At 34.8% G+C, this 11,305-nt stretch overlaps 1 non-coding gene and 1 pseudogene across 1 annotated transcript; both read left to right on the forward strand.

Moving 5' to 3' along the window:
- Positions 1 to 4,879: 4,879 nt before the first annotated feature.
- LOC142624563 (uncharacterized) lies at positions 4,880 to 9,932 on the forward strand (annotated as a pseudogene).
- Positions 7,350 to 7,495, forward strand: LOC142626585 (U4 spliceosomal RNA). Its single transcript, XR_012842574.1, has one exon. It is a non-coding gene; the product is annotated as a U4 spliceosomal RNA (small nuclear RNA).
- Positions 9,933 to 11,305: the final 1,373 nt, after the last annotated feature.

Below are 11,305 nucleotides of genomic sequence, written 5' to 3' on the forward strand. Positions count from 1 at the left end.
ATTATTATTTTATTGGACATATCAGAAGTTAAAGTAACACATGCACTTTGTGTGACAAATTTGCACAAGGGCCAACATGATAATGGTTTTTGATTTTCAAATACTAAGATAGGTGCTTCACAAAAGTATGAACTAAAATGGGAATTGGCGCAAAATATAGGACCAAAAGTGTATTTTTCACCTTAGAATTTTAAGTTGGGTTTTTTTTTTTTTTTTTTTTTGTCTATGCCAAATTTGATTTTCAATGCTTTTGTGTTTGATTGACGAGAAAATGCTAGGAATGTTCCTACAATTTTTTTTTATATTTTAAAATTGAGAAATTAAAAATGCATTTTTTTAGAATAAATTGCTAATGTGAAATTTTTAAATAGAAATTAAAATATTTTATTATTATTTTATTTTCCATGTTGTTGGAGACATTTTTGCAACAAGGGCCAAAAATGTTTATTTGTGGAGAGTCAAGCCCAAAATTCCAAATGTATAATGAATAAAAGGCTAATAGTGCTTTAACAAGAGAGAAATCAAAATGTTATAACTGAAATGCAAGAAAATGCAAAAAAAGTACACAAGTTCGAAATTTCGACCCACAGTTAGCAAGAAGAGAAAATTGAGAGAGGTTGTGAGGGAGAGGAAAGGTTCCCCTGTACCCATATTTCCACCCCCCAGGTTTTGAAATTGTGAGAATGTCTCGTGGCTGAATGGGCTTTTGCTCTCAAGTTTCAGCTCTATGGGGAAAACGTGGTTGATTCATTTTGAATCTGATTGGGGCCTTTTGTATTGAGTTTGGAGTACTCTAAGTGACTGGTTTTTGGTCAATAGAAGAGGCTTTGAACCCTAAGATCTCAATCAAAGAGATTATAGCTAGATTTGCTTTAATTGGGTAAGAGGGTTGGCTTTTTGCATAATTTGGGAAATGGGGTGGCATAAATGCATGGACTGTTGTTTCCTAGACATGGCAGGCCCTTGGAATTTGCATTTAGTTGTTGTAGCAAACAAGGCCAGCCACTTAGGGTTAACTATATATTTTAGGCAGAAAATGCTAGAGTAGAAAAGTTGGGCCACAGTCAGCCAGAGCATAAAAGCTCTTTTAAGGTGGAAATTTCGGGTACAAGACCTCCTCCATGAGCCTAAGGTGTTACAAGTGTCCCTTACCCACTTGGTAGAATGCATGGGCTAGCTTAGCAAAAGATTTGAAGGAAACCGACTCATACCCTCTAAACCATATTTCCTTAGTTTCCCCCAATATGTCGCATGGACTTGGCTCATGCTTAAAAGAATAAAATATAGGGTCCGTTTGGATAGAACTTATTACTGAAAACTGAAAATATTGTAGCAAAATAATTTTTAAATGTGTGAATAGTATCGTGGGACCCATTTTCAATATATATATTTTTTTGAATAAAGTGCTTGTGGGTCCTATGAACAGTAACTTTGTCTCCCGCACAGTGCTGAATAGTATTGGTTACCAGTAATCGGTACAGTGAAATAACGTGCATGAACAGTACCGGTTACTGTTCATGCACGTTGAAAAAAAGAAGAAGAAGGAGAAAACGCAAAACGCAGCAATTATCATTCGGATCCAAACGGTCACATAATATAATACATGAATCAAGTCCACAAGGAAGTGAAGCTTGGTTGAATTAGGCTTGTAAAAAATGTGTCACCAAAATGGTTATCAACACATGTAAGTTTCAAGAGTGCCAATTATGCAATTCATTAGCCACGTAGACATTTTTCACCTGTGAGTTGACGATAGGGACCAAATTAATTGTAAGTTGAAAATGACAAGGACCTAATTGACAATGAAACCAAAATGTAAAGACCAAAAATGATATTTTTGCCCCCCAAAAAATAAAAACATAAACCCATACTTGTTTTCAGAGAAATGCAAATTTTGTGGAAACAATTTTTAAAACAAAATGTTGAATTATAGAGAAAGGAAAAAAAAAAAAAAGACTACAACCATATGAATGCCAATTGATTCGTCGACAAAAGATAAAGGAAAATAGAATTAAAACTTAAAAGCACTTTTAATCTTTACATTTTGACGATATTTCTATTTTGGTTTCAACTTTTTCATTTTACTGCCTTTAGTCTCCAAAATCAAAAAACGTTATCGTTTTAGTTCCTATCGTCATCTCATTAACGAAAATATCTTACATGGTAGAAGGAGTGCACCATTGGCACAATAAATATTGACATGGCCAATAAAATAATATTAAAAAAATTATTTGGCATTTAATAAATGCCATGTTAGCATAAAATAATAATTAAAAAAGACACATTAGCATCACATCAATCAAAAAAAATAATTTATCAATTTTAACAAAATAAAAAAACAGTATTAGAATCCAAAATACACATGAATTCAAATATGGTTTTATTTAAACAAGAATGCATAAGAACACAAACTCAAAAAATTCAATCACACATTTCGTCTGCCACGTAAGATATTTCCGTGAGTGAGATTACGATAGAGACTAAAACGATAACACTTTTTTTTAATTTTTTTATTTTGGGATTAAAGAGGGTAAAATGAAAAGGTATGGACCAAAATGAAAATATAGTCAAAATATAGGTACCAAAAGTGCATTTACACCTAAAATTAACAAAGGAAACCTAAGGAATGAGAGGGTGTCTAAAAAAAAAAAAAAACTTGAAAAGTCAAACAAAGAGCCATTCACCTAACCTTTAATATATTGGGGGAGTTGGTAAGCATCCTTGGACCCTGAGGCCAAGGAAGTTCTAGTTTATGTATATAAGGAACTCTATTTTCCTTTGTTTGAAACTGAGAACTACCCCCAAGATAGTCCAACTCTCTGCCCCATTAATCTATTTCATTTGAAATTGTCTCTGAATGGCTCAAAAAAGCGAGATTTTGATAATTTGAGGGACTGGATACATTGGAAAATACATAGTGGAGGAAAGTGCGAAAGCTGGGCACCCCACTTTTGCATTGGTCAGAGAAAACACAGCTTCTAATCTTGAAAAGTCCAAACTCATTGAGAGCTTCAAGAGCTCTGGAGTGACACTTCTCCATGTATGTGCAAACTCTAGTTCTCCACATCTTGCGTGTGTGTTGAATTCTCTGGTTAGTACATTGATTTTGGAAAGTCGTGCTAATTTTTTCACAGGGAGACATCTATCATCATAAGAGCTTGGTGAAGGCAATCAAGCAAGTTGATATAGTGATCTCAGCAATTGGATCAAAACAGATAGCTGATCAGGTGAAGATTATAGCTGCTATCAAAGAAGCCGGAAATATCAAGGCAAGGCACATATCCTACTAAATACTACTTGACATTCTCTCGCAGTTCTTTTATACACTGGTGTTATATAGTAAAGTGTTACTCGATTATACATACATACATACATACATACGTACGTACGTATATACCTACACACACACACACATATATATATATATGAATTAAATAACTGATGAAAAAACTTACATACCCAAATAAAACCCACCTCCGGTGATCCACAACCACCCCATAAACCAAAACCACAACAAAACCCAAATAATAAAAAATAAAAAATAAAAACCCACAACAAACCAAAACCCACCTCTGGTGACCGGTGACCCATAACCACCATGAACCCACCACAACGTCATTGCAAAGGCAAAGAGAGAAGAGAAATCAGCAAAGCGAACACACCACCACAACACCACTTCAAAGATGAAGAGAGAGGAGAAATTAGTAAACCCACACCACAATGCCACCTGTTAAATTACCAATTGTCCCAAAAGCTTAAACTGTTAGGAAATGATAACCATAAGTCTAACACCCCCCTCACTTGTCGGCCTAAACTTCCCCTTAATAAATGGGGGCCTAACAAGTGGGAATTTAACATTTTAAATGGGAGGTAAAGTAAAACCAGGGATCGAACTCAGGATCTCCTGCTCTAATACCATGTTAAATTACCAATTGTCCCAAAAGATTAAGTTGTTAGGAAATGGTAAATTTAATCACTTAACCATAAGTCTAACACCACCGCAAAGAAGAAAGAAAGAAAATAGAAATCAGAGATGCAAGAGACACAAGAAGAGAAGAGGGGGGAAAGAAAGATAGAAGAGAAGGAAAAAAGAAAGGTGAGAGAGAGAAGAGAGGCCTACTAGGGAGAGAGAGACTAAAAAGTGACTAACGGTCCTTAATGCCATCTGGCTTTATGGACTGAAATGGTCAAATTTTAAGTAGTATGGACTTAATTGGTATTAGTTCAAACCTCAAGGTAGGTTTGTATAATTTACTCTTTTTTTTTTTAAATAAAAAAAAATTAGTCTTTAGAGTTTAGATGTTAGTTTAATGGATAATTACCGTTTTCTCTAAATGAAGATCAAACATTTTTTTAAAATGGGAAAGATCAAGTATTTTTGTTAAAATGTTAGTTTAATTAGTATATCATTAACTAGTTGAGTTACAAGATTTTTGACTTTTATTCGTCAACTTTTAGCATGCAGTCGTAGCAATTTGTTGGCTATATTATTATGAAATTTATCTAAAAAAATTTATTTCATAACATTTTTATAACACTTACAATAAAATCATAGATGATTAATTGTTATTGGTTCTAATTTGAACTTGTTACTGAAATTACTTTTTTGCCTCATCAATAATAACATATAACAAGTTGTCCGTTTCATTTAAAATCTATTATGAAAATATTATGTCCTCGTAACATATCTAAAAAAATTTATGTAATAAAATGAAATAACAGAAAAGCCAAGAAGCAATTGAAAAAGATCTCATTTGGCTTTATTTATTTATTTTTAATTGTAACCACAACAGTTTCAGAATAAACAAAAAAGGACCGTTTTTGTTGGAAAAGCAAACAGAGGTCTCTACAGTCTCAACTGGCTTGGAGTCCGCCACAACACCAAACCTTCGCCAACCCCATAAACCGCGGGTTCAAACTACAACTTCAAAAATCTGTTGCCTATACTCTTCTAGAAAAATCTGTGTTACAGTTCCTCTACAGTTCCCACCATTTGTCTTGTCAAACCCAGTCCCTGGTTTTGTCTTTTACGCTTCACTAATGTCTTCTTCTCCTTCTTCTTCATGTGCTGCTCCTCTTTCCTCTTCACTCAGAACCCAACTCTTCAACCCATTTCCCAACAGATTTATATCGTCCGCTCGCTTTTATCAACCCCGTAAGCCCACTAATCTCTCTTTCTCTCTCTCTCTCTCTCTCTAGTAAAAAATTTACTAACTATTAAACTTATTTGAGTACCTCTCTCTCTCTCTCACTCTCTGTGTGTGTGTACTTGAAGGAAGCAGCAAATGTGAGATGAGCAGAAGGGGCTTCGCTTTGAAAGGAGGAATTGTGGCTTCGGGTGTTTCGGTTATGGGTTCTTCTTTGATAACCGAACCTGCTCAAGGTCTGTTTTCTCTTCCGCTTTTTTATTATTATATCATATATGGGTTTTCTTTTTCTGAATTTGGTTAAGTCGAATTCTTTATAGGGGTTGAGTGATTGGAATTCAAGCCAGATGGGTACAATTTTTGGACATGGCGGGGTCATAGAATACATTATGTGGTGCAAGGAGAAGGGTTTCCAATTGTTCTTATTCATGGCTTTGGTGCCTCTGCATTTCACTGGAGGTTTGTTTCTTTTGATGCCCATGTTCTCATATTCCGTCTAGTCTAAACTTATGTTAATCCTGATGATATTTTGTGCCTTCATGTCAGTTTCATATTTCATCTTATTCACCACTACTGTGAGTTTCAAGTCCTAAATTATGAAACTGTTTTCAATTTGAAGTTCCTGTCCATCTCCGTTATTCATATTTCATAGCAATAATGGAATTGAGAAAAGGGTTGTTGACAAAACTTTATGTTTCACCTATGTAATCAGTTTTGATTTTCTGGCAATTACTTTTTCACCCTAAGTGAAGCTTTCTCCCTCTACCCTGTTCAATGTCTGTCAAATTGACTTATGAATAAGCTCTAGGTGAAATGCAAAGTTTTAATTAATGGTGTTTTTTTTTTTTTTTCCTGCTCTGTCACTGCCAGAATAAAGTGAATAATAGAGTTAAATTGAAACAATATTATAAATTTGGGACGTTTGTTGACAGAATTAAAAATCTAGGACCTAATCTTAAACATGATATAAAATTTGGGCTTTTTATGTTATATTTTACCTAATAATTTTTATATTACTAATTGGGAGGTGGATTCTTAGGTACTATCTTATGTCACTTGATAGACGATTTTGGTTGGACCTTTATTCGAGAGAAAAATGGCTTTGGATTTGTTTAGTTGTCTGGTTGTGATACCTAGTTTATCAGCCTATTTGTATGATTTCTTTCTCAAAAAAAAAAAAAAAAAAGTTTATCAGCCTATATGTATGATTTAATTATTTCCCTTATCCATGTGCGCAGGTACAACATACCTGAATTGGCCAAAAAATACAAGGTTTATGCCATAGACTTGTTAGGGTTCGGGTGGAGTGACAAAGCACTTATTGAATACGATGCCATGGTATGGAGGGATCAAGTAGTGGACTTCTTGAAGGAAATAGTGAAGGAGCCAGCAGTTCTAGTTGGAAACAGGTAATGACCAAAAATAAGTGGCTATTTGTTGTCTCTACACTTCATTTATATGTGATGAAGTTTCACCATAGCTTGATATCTTGGGTTTTAGGGATGAAAATTTTTTGCAACTTGAAATGCCTCTGTTTCACTTTCAGCTTCAGGAGTGAATTTAGGATCCCTAGAGTTCTCCAAACTAGGATTTCCTTTTATATCAAATATTCTAAAGGCTACTCTACATTCTGAGTTTCCTTATTATTTTGAGGATGCACGGACATTTCATTTAGGGTGCCATACCCGTGTTGTATCCATGTCATACTGGTGTCGTATCTGCCATTTCATGTTATAATTTTTCAAAACTTGCTCGTGTCGCTGTATCGTACCAGTACCTGAACCTGTGACCGTGTCCGTGCATCCTAGTTATTTTCATTATTATTTTTTTCCTTTGGTAGTTGAATGAATTGCAGTCTATTAATTCTTCTTGAACTTTTATGTCTACTGCAGTATTCTAGCTTGATTTTAGGTCTGTAAACATGAGTATCAACTTACAAGTGGAAATAAAGTTAACCGAGTTTCTTTAATTGAATCATTTGGTCTGATCTCTCTTTTATTTTGCTTTCGTACTTCCCTAATTTTTCTTTGATATTTTTTCAACTTGATTGTACTTGCCATTTTTACCCTATATGTGCTTGGTGTGTGGGCTAAGGTGAGAAATGTAAATGATTAGTAGGTTGCTGGCTCTTGTGACTTTCACATAAATTCCATAAGAAAATGTGTCTGCCAATTTTTTTACCCTTCAAAAAGAAAACAAAAACTCTTTACGCTTGGGGCAATGATTCAGCTAGTGAGGGTCTAACCAAGGCGCATCTACTGCTGGTTGAAAAATCTTTCCAAAACCCTTCTTAGGCCTGGGTTTTTTTTCCTTTGTTTTCAGATAACTTATGGCCAGATGATAACTGCATAACTGCCATTGTCTCATTTTATGCATGGCTTTGTATTTAAGGCTTGCGCCTCTTTCAATGAGTTCTAACACAGTATAAGCCTTCTAGTTCAGTGCATAGTATTTATGCCTTGCTCAAGTCTGTTGTATGCCTAAAATGCAATCTCTACTTTATGCATATCATTGAAGTGCTGCCTCATTTGTGCCCACATTTCTGCTTGATGTGCCTGTAGAAAAATTGCTACAGGCAGACACCATATGGAAAAGGACTTCTTTCTTCTTCATTTTATTTTATTTTTTTGGGAAAAGGGGGGCGGGAAGGAAAATGGCGCAGCAAAGCAGGACAATAGCTAAATGTTTAAAAATCATATTATGAATACAACTTTAGAGATCCATAATATTTGGATTTTTGCATTAATATGTAATTTAAAGTAACCTTTTTTGTTGATTGTTTTGAACAAAAGCTACCTTCTTTTTACTTTATTATGGATTTATGGATTTTTTTTTTTGTCTTCTTTTTTTAAGCTGAATGAATTATGTGTCATGCATAATTGAATGAATCACATCCTTAGAAACTTTGGTGAAAACAAAACTCCTTCAATCTATATATTGCTTATATGTCTTGGGGCAAATTATACTTTTCCATCCTAAACTATCACCCGATTACACTTAACTTCCTGACCTGTTGAAACACACGATTGCCCTACAAAGTTAACTTTGCTTCAATGTCCCCCATGAAGTCTTGTTTGGTGTTAAGTCTAATGAAATTTGACATTGAAAGACCGATTTACCCTCTCTCCAAAACATATAGTTGAGGGTTATATTGGTCTTTCAATACTAAATTCCATTAGAGTTAACATCAAAACAGACGGTAGGGGATTAACTTATTTTTTAAATTGGGGGGTTAATCATGTGTTTCAATAGCTCAAGAGATTAAGTGTAATTAGGGTGATAGTTTAGGATGAAAAAGTTTACTTTTCCCTTTGTCTTGAGTGGAACAATGATGATTTTCTTTAAGATGTCATGGCAAATAATAATTATGTAAATCATGGTAATATTTTTCAGCCTTGGAGGCTTTACTGCTTTGGTTGCAGCAGCTGGGGTGCCTGAGCAAGTTGTTGGAGTTGCACTACTAAATTCTGCAGGACAGTTTGGAAATGCGAATAGTAAATCTAATGAGTCTGAAGAAACACTCTTGCAGAAGGCGATTGTAAAGCCACTAAAGGAGATTTTCCAGCGTATAGTTCTTGGATTTTTGTTCTGGCAAGCAAAGCAACCAGCTCGCATTGAATCTGTCTTAAAGAGTGTAAGACACTTGCTACCTAATTTAACTGCAGTTTTTCTTCTTAATGCTTCATGGGTGTTTGCGAAGCTTAAGTATATTTCTGTTAGCATTAGCAGGATGTCAATTATATATTCGGGATTAAATGCTGATTTCTTTCTGATATGAAACATGAATGCTTAAACATATATTGTTATGAATGAGTAAAGATGCTTATTCTTGCTTCAAGCATCATATTTTGTACCTTAAGAATTGAATGTATATTTCCCATCTCCTAATGTATTCCATGTTGACAATTTTATTTGTTCGTTGAACTCCCTCAAGTCATGATAAGCACCCTCTGTTTATGATTGTTCCATGGCTTTGTACATTATGTTAAGCACTTTTTTTCCAATACAGGTGTATATAAATTCCTCCAATGTGGATGACTATCTTGTGGAATCAATAACAAGGCCAGCAGCTGACCCTAATGCTGGAGAAGTTTATTATAGGTACTTATGAAATATGCTCATCCACCTGGCTTCCGTGTTTGTTTAGATAGTAGTCTTGGATTAATAAGAACCTCCCCGGCATGTAAGATGATGTCCATTTTCTTTCTTTACAATGAATATGAAATTGTAGTTTAGGTCTGCTTATAAAGCAATGCTGATTACAAGAACGATTCAATTGGCCTATAAAATTCTACCCACATTTATTTTATTCTGTATTCTCATTGGTGTCCACAGGTTAATGACAAGGTTCATGTTGAACCAAAGCAAATACACTTTGGATGGTGTCTTGAGTGAACTCTCTTGCCCACTGTTGTTGCTGTGGGGTGACTTAGACCCGTGGGTTGGTCCTGCAAAGGCTAACCGAATCAAAGAGTTTTATCCAAAAACGTCTCTCGTAAACTTAAAAGCCGGGCACTGTCCTCATGATGAAGTTCCAGAGCTTGCCAATAAGGCTTTGTTGGATTGGTTGTCAGGTCTAACACTTGAAGCCTCCCCCCAGTCGTTGTAACTTTATTCAAATCTAATAGAATTACAACTCATATTTCCCTCAAGGTCTGCTTGTAAAATGATTCTAAATGTATTCATTATAGTGCTTGGTTCAAGCTTGCTGTGCAGGTTGGTGGGTTATTTTCATTACGGGGGTCCTTTAATACAAAAGTGATAATTATGTTGATCTTTTTCTTTTTATCATCCCTTTTTGAAAAAAGGGGATGTGGGGGGTTTGAAATTTTGTAAAATTACTTGTTGCGACGTGAATTAATTCTCTTATTTTTTTAAAAATTATAATAAAATCAATTTTATTGATTTACAAAAAATAAAAAATTTCAGTTATGTTCTTGGCCTTGGGAAATTTGGTTAGATCTGTTGGTGTGTGTGCTCATATTGATTAGTAGTGTGCTCATACGAGTTTATACACTATTGTGGGCTTCGTTTGGTGGCCTAGATGAGGCGTGGGTCTCCGCTATTACACATGCGTGTCCCATCTTGTTTGGTTGCTTGTGACCATTGGGTTTTTGGCACCGCTAGTGTTTAGTTTTTTTAAAACTAATCAATATCTTATTATTTTTAACCAAGTCAATGGCTTGCTTAACACATCATTAGACCTTGTCTGATCAGCTTCTTCTCTCTCTCCAATAGTTCTATATACCTTCTCTCCCACATAGATTGATCATCTGTCTTGAGTAAAAACACATCATTTGATTATTTTTATCTTGAATGAAAAGACTTTATAGAAGGTTGTTCTTGAATCTTGGTGTGTGAAAGTATGTTCAACATGAAGGTAAGCATTATGGTCTAATCTTGGGGGTTGTCGTCCAAAAAAAATTTTCAAATTGAATTTTATTTTGGGTGGCATAAATCAACTTTTAAAGACAATGCATTCGCGTAATTTTATAGTTAGTGAGATTTTTCATATAAACTTGATTTCTTTGTTAAAAATTTTATACATTGACAAAAAAACTCCAACAACATCAAAACCTTAAAAAAGAGAAAGACATGGCACTCCCCTTCCCCCCCCCCCCCCCCCTCTTTAATGTTTATATGAATTACTGTACAAATTAGTTGGATTGTTGAAAAAGAAAAAGGAAATCGTTAGGGTAGTAGAACTGCTAGAGGGTATAGATTTATATGTTGAACTAATAGAAACATTAATTGAGTGTCATAAAGATAAATCTTGAAGGAAGTTGGTGTCATTTACCCTAAAATAAACCTATAGTAAATAGTGTACATGTAAATGTTGTGGAACATAAGCAAATTAAATTAGAATAGTTGGAGGCTGTGTAATTCCACGAGGGAGATAGACATACTAGAGATTGTGTTTTAGGCAAATTCACTGAGCAAAATTGCTGAGCTGAAGGAGGAAGGAGAAATGGAGAATGTTGTTATAAATGGGGGTGTAACAAAGAATGCAAAGAGCATGTCAAGGCACATGGGGTGATGCAACTTCAGCCATATAAGAAGAAAAGACAACAAAGCGCCATGTCCAACACTAACACAATTTAAAAGTGTGGCTAGATGAGATCATGTTGAAATTTTCCTTTGCATAAGTTTTGTCAGAA

The sequence above is a fragment of the Castanea sativa genome, chromosome 2 (genome assembly GCF_040712315.1).
Source record: "Castanea sativa cultivar Marrone di Chiusa Pesio chromosome 2, ASM4071231v1".
NCBI classification, from domain to species: Eukaryota; Viridiplantae; Streptophyta; class Magnoliopsida; order Fagales; family Fagaceae; genus Castanea; species Castanea sativa.